Below are 10581 nucleotides of genomic sequence, written 5' to 3'. Positions count from 1 at the left end.
TCATACACCGAAATAGACTTTGCAACACACCAGTGGATCGCGGGGGATGTCGTTCTCCAAGATAGTCCTTGCGGCACAGCAAAGGATGAAAGGCAAAGTCGACCTCGCCGGAATTTGAACTTAGAACTGGAAAACAGATGAAACATCGCTAAGCATTTTACCCGGCGCGCTAACGACTCTGCCAGCGCGCCACCTTGGAAATGAGAAATATTGGTTTCAAATTTTGACACAAACCCAACAATTTCGGGGTAAGGGTAAGTTGATTATATCGACACGAGTGCTCAACTGTTACTTATTTTGTTGGCCAAATCGCTCTAACACTGGATAAACAGTCACAAGATCGACAGTTCATATTCTTTTACTGGCTTTGTTTTGCATCTGTGATAAAATATTCGGATTTTTCTCCGTTCAGAGTTTAAGTCATGCGTCTCCGTAACTACTGGTATGAAGGGAGAGAGAGTTATCTTCAGACCGAAGATTTGGCCTCAATGCTTGCTACAGAGTGTATACTGCTAAAAGTAACCAATGACCAGTTAGTATTGTGAAAGCAAGGAATGGATTGATCTGCCATCCCGAAATCGTTCATAAGCCGTCTACCAAATTTTACTCACTTGACTTCGGTTAACTCGATAATTGGGTAGAAGAGGCTGACCCAAGGTGCTGCACAGCAGAATAGAGCCCGAAAACATGTAGTCGCCAAGTGGCCTTCATAACCACACAATTGAAACAACGAATCATCATACGCTGTTCATAGTCTGCTGTAGTATAATGAGGTGATCAGCAGGTATTTATTTTATCGACCCTGAAAGGATGAAAGGATGAAAGACAAAGTCGGCCTCGGGGTCGATTAAATAAGTACCAGTTACGCAGTGGGGTCGATATAATCGACTTAATCCGTTTGTTTGTCCTTGTTTGTCCTCTCTGTGTTTAGCCCCTTGTGGGTAGTAAAGAAATAGGTATTTCGTCTGTCTTTACGTTCCGAGTTCAAATTCCGCCGAGGTCGACTTTGCCCTTCATCCTTTCAGGGTCAATAAATTTAAGTACCAGTTGCGTACTGGGGTCGATCTAATCGTCTGGCTCCTTCCCCACAAATTTCGGCCCTTGTGCCTAGAAAAGAAAAGAAAAGCGAGGATAAAACTATGCGTAGAATTACCACTAGTTGATGATAAATATTCTCTGAAACATTCCTGTTATATATAGACTTCCTAAAGTATGATGCTGTTTACAAATTGTCAGGTAAGAGTTTGACCAAACCAAGGCGATCCAGTTCTTTACCTCAACATCACCTGTGCATATATTTACTTTACCGAAGCAGGAGTGACGAATTAAAACATGCGTAGAACTTGGCTGTTTAATCATTTTATAAAAGAAGAGGACAAAGAAACAAAGTTTCTCTATGCATATATATGTGTGTGTGAGCGTGTGTTTGTGCGTCTGTGTGTGTGCGTGTATGTGTATGAGCGTGTTTGTGCGCGATGGTGGTGGTGGTGGTGGTGGTGGTAATAGGGATGATGATGATGTGTGTGCGCGTGTGTGCTAATTTGTGTAATTTGAGAACCAATGTAAATGCAGAATGTTCATATGCGAAAGTAGTTGCTTCTGGTATTTTTACGTGTACACTTGGAAGAGCCATTTTCTGACAGCATACAATCAGCCGTTCGGTCATTCTTAACATTGGACAGCTTGAAAAAGGTAATGTTTCTTTTGTCTTTGAGTCAACCATTACAACAGCCTGTTGCATGTCAGAATGCGTTTGCATGTACAATGTATGTACGCATGTATTATGCGTGTGCGTATGCATACATACATGTTTGTATGTATGTATATGTATATATATATATGTGTGTATATATATATATATATATATATATATATATGTAGATTTGGTAGACGGAAACTGAAAGAAGCCCGTCGTATATATGTATATATATATATATATATGCGTGTGTGTGTTTGTGTATCTGTGTTTGTCCCCCTAGCATTGCTTGACAACCGATGCTGGCGTGTTTATGTCCTCGTTACTTAGTGGTTCGGCAAAAGAGACCGATAGAATAAGTACTGGGCTTACAAAAAAAAGAATAAGTCCGGGGTCGAGTTGCTCGATTAAGGCGGTGCTCCAGCATGGCCGCAGTCAAATGACTGAAACAAGTAAAAGAGTAAAAGAGTATATATATATAATATATATATATGTAGATTTGGTAGACGGAAACTGAAAGAAGCCCGTCGTATATATGTATATATATATATATATGCGTGTGTGTGTTTGTGTATCTGTGTTTGTCCCCCTAGCATTGCTTGACAACCGATGCTGGCGTGTTTATGTCCTCGTTACTTAGTGGTTCGGCAAAAGAGACCGATAGAATAAGTACTGGGCTTACAAAAAAAAGAATAAGTCCGGGGTCGAGTTGCTCGATTAAAGGCGGTGCTCCAGCATGGCCGCAGTCAAATGACTGAAACAAGTAAAAGAGTAAAAGAGTATATATATATAATAATAATAATAATAATAATAATAATAATAATAATAATAATAATAATAATAATAATAATAAATGCGCCCTTTCCTTTTCTTTGTATACCGTAAAAGCTAGGCTCATGGGCCCGGTTTCCCGGTTTCTATGGCGTATGTGTTCCTCAGCTGGACGGGACGCCAGTCCATCGCAGCGTTACTCATTTTTGCCAGCTGAGTGGACTGGAGCAACGTGAAATGAAGTGTTTTGCTCAAGAACACAACGCGTCGCCCGGTCCAGGAATCGAAACTACAATCTTATGATCATGGTGCTGATACCCTAACCACTGAGACACGCGCCTCCACACATATATATATATATGTGTGTGTGTGTGTGTGTGTGTGTGTGTGTGTGTATACGTGTATGTATGTATTATGTATATGTATCTATCTACCTATATATATATATATATATATTTGTATATTTTATAAAGAAAGAATAATATGCATGTGTAGAGGGATATTTACGCATATGTATGTATAAAAGGATGTATGCATGTTCGTATGTATGCGTAGAAGGATACATGACCCGTTTTCTATGCGCAGAATGATGATTCGATGAATCTAAGATCAAATCTACGTAAAAGAAAAAATGTAAATTAAAAAGATGCGGGAATCTTAAATTTCTTCCTACCATTTGAAGTAATTAAAATTTTCATCAGGTAATTTTTTTAAAAAATAATAATAATTCTGCATGCTGATAAGGAAAATTGCATCCATTTTTCAAAAAATTAATTATAAAGACGTTAAAGTGTCGAAATATTGAGAATAATCTGGCGAAAATTATAAACACTTTAGTGGTTTAAGAAAATTTAACAAGATCCAGATGCTGTATAGGAAGGCATAATGTCGCTTATGCTCCTGAAAAATATTCTGAAAGAGTTCTTTTTATTTGTTTATTTACGGAACATAACTCATGAAATAATTAGCAAGTTATTATGAACAAAAGATTTATCAACTTTCGTCTTTTATTCCAACCATTACACTGCGTCCATGCTGGAACACCGCCTTGAAGAATTTTTAGCCGCATAAATCGACGCCAGTATTTATATTTATATATATATATATATATATATATATATATATATATATATATATATATATATATATATATATATATATATATATAAGTCTGGTACTCATTCTAACGGTCTTTTTTGCCGAACCGTTAAGTTACAGGAATGTAAACATGCCAACACCGGTTGTCAAGCGGTGGCGGAGTAACAAACGCACACAGCCACACCTATAATTAAGAAACAGTGGCGATTACATAGATTAAGACAATCAAATTTCGTTTAAGTGGAAACTTTCAAAGCGCAGATTTCTGCTGATTATCTATATATATAAAACTGTAGTTGTGTGAGTTTCTGTCTCCTACGATTTAGATTCCTAACTCCTCCCACATTTTGCGGTGCAGTTTAACCAAATTCGGGTATCTTATAGTCGTGATTCATATCGAGCCCGTCTGGCTATTAGCGCGCGTCTACGATGAGTCTACGATTTTAAAAATAATTTAACATCATTTTTTTCCATTTTAACACATATTTTTTCGTGTGTCGATGGCGGCGGAGTTGGCGTCCATGGTCACACCTGCACCTGTGTTGCTTCTCCCCCTTCTTCCCTCCCTCGTGAAGCTGTGGGGAAGGGAGTGTAAGGAAATCAACGTCGTAAAGCATTGTCAAGGAGACCAGCGTTCTTTTAGAACAACGACTTCATGGCTTGAAGACAACAAAATTACCATCATTTTTTATTCCATTTTTAATGCATTTTTTTGCTATTTTTTGCTATAACTCACTAAAAATGCTTATATAGTTATTTCCCTTACAAACCCGAGCAACGCCGGGCGATACTGCTAGTATATATATATATATATAAGTCTGGTACTCATTCTAACGGTCTTTTTTGCCGAACCGTTAAGTTACAGGAATGTAAACACGCCAACACCGGTTGTCAAGCGGTGGCGAAGTAACAAACGCACACAGCCACACCTATAATTAAGAAACAGTGGCGATTCCATAGGTTAAGACAATCAAATAAAGAATATAAAAGCGTTTGTATCGTCAAATTCCGTTTAAGTGGAAACTTTCAAATCGCAGATTTCCGCTGATTATTATTTATATATCTCTTTCATCTAGTTTCTATTCTCAAAAATATTTGACATACATTTCTTTATTATTATTGCTTCTTGACACGCTTCTCTTTTCAGTTGAATGTTGGCTTGAGAGCATGATTTTCTCGGAAATACATTGTTATAACACTCTAAAATATGTCTGATGATCGTAGTGGCCGTTCAACTAGCTCTCGTTCTCGACCTATGGAGCAATTCTTTGTCAAAAAAGCCACGCACTGTTGCCGCATAACGACTGGGTGCGCAAATTTAGACATAATAGATCTACCTTTGTACTCACAAATAATGTATAACACTACTACTAATCGTCTCTAATATGGCGTCAAAATTTTCATCGCTTGAACTTGCGACTCAATCACTGACAAATTTGAGACGCGGTACAAATTTGTCAGTGGCCAGATCGCAGTTTCGAGTGACGAAAAAATGTGACAACTATTAATATGTATATTGCGATTTCGCTTAGGCTTTGCGAAACTAATAACCAGTTGTTAGATCCAGTATACTTATCCTTTAGAGTAGGGGTCACCAAACTTTTCCATGGCGAGCCAGATAACTGAGAGAATGACGAACGGGGGCTGCATAACCATTTTGTTGAATACAATACAGTGAATACACAAAAAATAAAGACGACCAGTATATTTATTTACCAACAAGTTATGAAAGAAGGTGATGTTAGCAATAAGATAGTGATATCTCAGCCAGTGCGCACAAATCTGAATCTCACAAACTAAGGAGCCAAAAAGAGTTAGTGAGATTTCTAAAACTGGTGTTTAACTTTTAAGATATAATCAATATTTGCTTTGAAATTCAACCTCATCAGTTAACCTCGTTCGATGTGCGGACTTCACGTGCTTCATTTTTGAAAATGTTTGCTCACAGACATAAGTTGTTCTAAGAACTGATGCCATACCAGAGGTGAATGAACTCTCATTGCAGGTACTTAATAAAATGCACTGTGCGGCGGTGGACCGGATGAACTGACCTCGCGGGCCGTACTTTGGGTGACCCCCGCCTGCTTTAGAGAAAGAGTCAGACGAGTACGAAGTGCTACATATATACATACATATATATATATGTGTGTATGTGTGTGTGTGTGTGTGTGTGTGTGTATATATATATATATATATATAAATGTATATATATATGTGTGTGTGTGTGTGTGTGAGAGAGAGAGAGTGTATATATATATATATATATACACGTCTGCATAACGGCCAACTAGCAAATCTACCTGTGTATGTATAAACTGTAAGTATTGGGGTATCACTACCTTCTACGTATATCTCCTATTTCGTACGGGGGATGTTTCATTTATGAGGACGTACGCCTGTATTGGTCTGAGTGTTGGGTCCTTCGGGTGCTTGAATAAAATGCGGATGTCAAGTCGACCCAGTGTGCCTCCATGCTGGCCTTTAGCATTTTGGTAGAGTATGGAGGACTGTTTTTGTCATCATATTGTCTCAAATTTTTCATTTAGTCTCGTCACAATGCTTCTAGGTGTCTTACCAATGTATTTCATGTTCTTGTCTTTACAAGCAGCCTCTACGCACCTTATGCTGTAGACTACATTTCTAGTTCAACAGTTAATGCCAGGGTTAATCATACATACCATGCAGTTCTCATTGGTGCATATGGTATTCTCAAAGGGATACATTCTACATAATTGTGAACTGATGGAGCCCTCTGGCTTTTCAACAATGTTAGTGTTGAGTTTGGACTCCTTCAGAGCTTTCCTAAATCTTCGGGCTAGTTCTCTATGGGCTGTGACCTCTATAAACATCACCCCTTGATATTTGTTGGCCTTGCACCATGTGTTCACAGACATACACACACACACACACATACACACACACACATACACATGCACACACACACGCGTACATACATACATACATACATACACACATATACATACTGTAAGAAGTAAAAAAAATTTCAGAAATAAATAAATAAAAGAGTGGAAATCGAACCAGTGAGTGTGTAAATTAATAAGGCATTAAAACAGAATGACTTTCCCCAGACACAATTATATATATATATATATATATAATTGTATCTGGGGAAAGTCATTATATATATATATATATATATATATATATATATATATATTATATATATATATTACTCACACATGCAGGGTTATTAAAAAAAATGAACTGATTTCATTATGCAATATTTTAATTAGGAAAAGCAATAGAAAACTCCAGCTAAGTCAGAAGTATTTACTCACAATCAACTTTTATATGTTCTGTCTTATTAGTGTTCAATGTGGCCACCACCTGCAACACGGGCAACATCAATGCGATAAAAGAATTCCACCAGACTGTTTTTATTTGTATTGTTTTTACTGTCTTGTTTTATTTTTACTGTCCTGTTCTTGTTACCACTTTTACCCCTCCGCAAAAAATCCCAAATTTTATTTAATTTGCTTTGCGGGAAGGACTGTTTCAACGGAGTCGCATCTTGTCCTTACCTTCGAACGCAGAGTAGACGAAACAGGGACAACTGAAGAAGGGGAATATTCTTTGTGTTGTATGTCTTGTACTCTGTTTTACGTTGTTTGAAAAAATGTTCGTTTCCATGTTTTTGTTTTTATGTTTTCGTTTCTCATTGTGATCAACGTTTTTTTGGTGTCCTGTACCCATATATGCATGTCTATATACATATAGATGTAGGTATGTACATATATGTATGTATACTTGCATATGTTTATATATTATTTATGTTGATAAAACAACGCTTCTCGTTGAGTGGGAAAGACTTCAGTGGTGTTTATTGCTCGTTACTGCTATTCAAGACAAAACAGAGACATAGAAGAAAGGCTTCTTTGAACTGAACTTCGACAGTTTATTCGAAAGTATAATCATGAGAATCGATTTCAAATATTGTAAAACTTCAGCAGATTTTCTCCACAATTGTTCTCATATGATCAATGGGTGCTTTATCTGTAGCTATTTAAATAAAGATTTAAACCAGCATTCTACTAGCAGTGGGGATGAGGGTGGAGGTCTTTTCTGTGCCAACGCTTATAAAGAATTATCAAACATTTATTAGCAGCACTCTTCAGTTAAAAATTCATGCTATTCTGTCTGAAGAATGACAACTGAGGGAGACGTACGAGACTGAAATTGTGTCATCGGAGATTTTGTGGACAGAAAACAATACTTTTGTAAAATTTTGTAGTGTTTTTTTTTTAATTTTGCGGAGGTAAACATAATGTCCTAATTGTCCTCGAATTTATTTTTCCATACACCATTTTCACATTTTGTCTTAAGAATATTTAATGCGTATTATAATTCCTTTGAGTGCACGTGGGGGAGGGGGAGAGGAGGATCCACATCAAAGATGCCCTTGGTAGCATAAACTCTAGGTACGACATTGTGTGCATATGTATGCTTGTTTGTTTTTACTTTGAGTTTTCTTGAAGTTCTTAAGAGCGTCCAAGACGGTCACTAACAAAAATATAAGACTTTTTGAGTTAAGAATTTTTGTAAATACGTGGTTGAGTTGGTGTATTGGTTGAGCCATCAATACACACACCCAAGTAAGTGCATCTATTCATCTTAGGAATCTTAGATGGAGAATCTTTAGAACGTCTTAAAAATCTTCATTATAGCTCTAATAGATTGGATTTGGAGAATTCGCGTCAGTTTCTTTTGTTCTTTCTTCGAAAAACCAAGAATTTCTAGGTTTTTACGTAAATTGCTGGGTTCATAGCCTTATACAGTGTTGATAATACGTACAACTGAGAATTTATAGTCTGGGTACAAGAGCTGTGAGTTTCATATATTAATTTACCATATATGTTCTCTTTTTCCTGGATTTTTGTTGTACATTCACAAGTATGTATGTATGTATGTATGTATGTATGTATGTATGTATGTATTTGTATGCATACAGGTATATAGATACACACAAATAAGTGTGTGTATGTGAGTGTGTGTGTGCGTGTGTGTGTATGTGCATGTATATATATATATATATATATATATATATATATATATATATATATATGTATATATATATATATATGTATATATATATGTATATATATATATATATATATATATATATATATATATATATATATATATATATATCTTTATATATAAAAGTGAAGTTATGTGTCTGTCTCCTACGATTTAGATTCCTAACTACTCCCACATTTTGCGGTGCAGTTTAACTAAAACCGGGTATCTTATAGTCGTGATTCATATCGATCCCTTCTGGGTATTAGCACGCGTCTACGATGAGTCTACGATTTAAAAAAAAATTACCATCGTTTTTTTTCCATTTTAATGCATTTTCGCTATTATATAAGGGAAGTAACTCTCTAAAAATGTCTACGATGAGTAAACGATTTAAAAAAAATTTACCATCATTTTTTTTTCCATTTTTAATGCATTTTTTGCTATTTTTTTTGCTATAACTCTCTAAAAATGCTTATATAGTTATTTCCCTTACAAACCCGAGCAACGGTATATATATATACCGTGAATCCTCGAGTATAATCCGCATTTATTTCCCAAAATTTAAAGATCAAAATCCCTAGTGCGTACTATATACGAGGTTAAAAATGAAAATCATTTTCTAAGCAATGTCCGAGTCTCTATTTGCTATCCGGCAATGTTTATTCAGACGCATTTTGTTATGTCGGGTGCGAAAATACCTTAAACTAAGCCTGAAAGCAATGAAGTCATAAAAGAATCATCCATAACTTGCAGTAAGCAACATTTATTAAACGTTATTACTGTTATTTCTTTATTTTCTGCAAACAAAATGCACAAAAAAGCTACACATTTGCATTATATTATATATACAATAATAATAAAGGACGTCACCGTATACATTTTTACAAACCAAAGACGTTATATAGACCTCCTTGACTCAAGTTAGAGAAGGGGTGCATATTATACACAAGGTTTAGGTTTTTCAGAGGTACAGCCCCATAAAAATCCCCTGCGTATTATACTCAAGGGCGGACTATACTCGTGGATTTACGGTATACATGTCTATCAATCTATCTCTCTCTTTCCCTACATCTCTCTCTATATAAATATGTGTGTGTGTGGGTGTGTGCGTGTGTATGTATGCATATAAATATTTATCAATGTATATGTATCTGTTTAGGAACATACGTGTATATACACGTCTGTATATATAGGTGCCGGTTCGTGTCCGGGTTTTTAACGCCTAAAATGAATACAGTTACTCGAATTCACAACATCTTGAATATCTAATTTTAAATAGATATTGAAAATCCCCAGTTTTGTCGTTCAGACCTGTTTCCTTCCGGGCAATTCAAAAAATGAGTCAAGTACATTTTCATTAAAATGTGCAAGGAATAAAGAAATACAGTACGTATGTAAAATTTTGCCCTTACGTTTTAGCAAATTGCTTTACTTTCTGGATGAAATTCTTTTTTCTGATCGGTCATTTATTCCAAAGATTATCGCAATGATCGATGCATACAAACGAAAATTACCGGTAAATTTCAGATAAATTATGACAAGGACCACCCAGCGCCACTCACGGGTTTGTGAATCATTTAGTACTGGACCTCGCTGATAAAATAATTTTTTGAAATTTTGAGCTGGATTTTATATATATATATATATATATATATATATATATATATATTATATATATATATATATATATTATTATTATTATATCTTACGTTCTGAGTTCAAATCCCACCGAGGTCGGCTTTGCCTTTCATCCTTTCGGGGTCGATAAATTAAGTACCAGGTGGGTACTGGGGTCGATCTAATCAACTGGCCCCCTCCCCACAAAAAAATTTCGGGCCTTGTGCTTAGAGTAGAAAAGATTATTGTTACTATTGTCAAGACGGCGAGCTGGCAGAATCGTTAGCACACCGGACGAAATGCTTGGTGGTATTTCGCCCGTCGCTACGTTCTGAGTTCAAATTCCACTGAGGTCGAAT

At 36.0% G+C, this 10581-nt stretch overlaps 1 protein-coding gene across 1 annotated transcript in view; it reads left to right on the top strand.

Annotated features, from left to right (window-relative positions):
• Positions 1-1539: 1539 nt before the first annotated feature.
• Positions 1540-10581, top strand: part of LOC115214207 — a 34627-nt gene continuing 25585 nt past the window's right edge. The window contains exon 1 of the transcript XR_003881886.2: positions 1540-1692. The gene's annotated coding sequence lies outside the window, so the exon portion shown is untranslated. The remainder of the gene's footprint in view (positions 1693-10581) is intronic.

The sequence above is a fragment of the Octopus sinensis genome, linkage group LG7 (assembly GCF_006345805.1).
Source record: "Octopus sinensis linkage group LG7, ASM634580v1, whole genome shotgun sequence".
NCBI lineage: Eukaryota > Metazoa > Mollusca > Cephalopoda > Octopoda > Octopodidae > Octopus > Octopus sinensis.
Note: the sequence above shows the minus strand (reverse complement) of the source record. Positions and strands in the feature narration are given on the sequence as shown.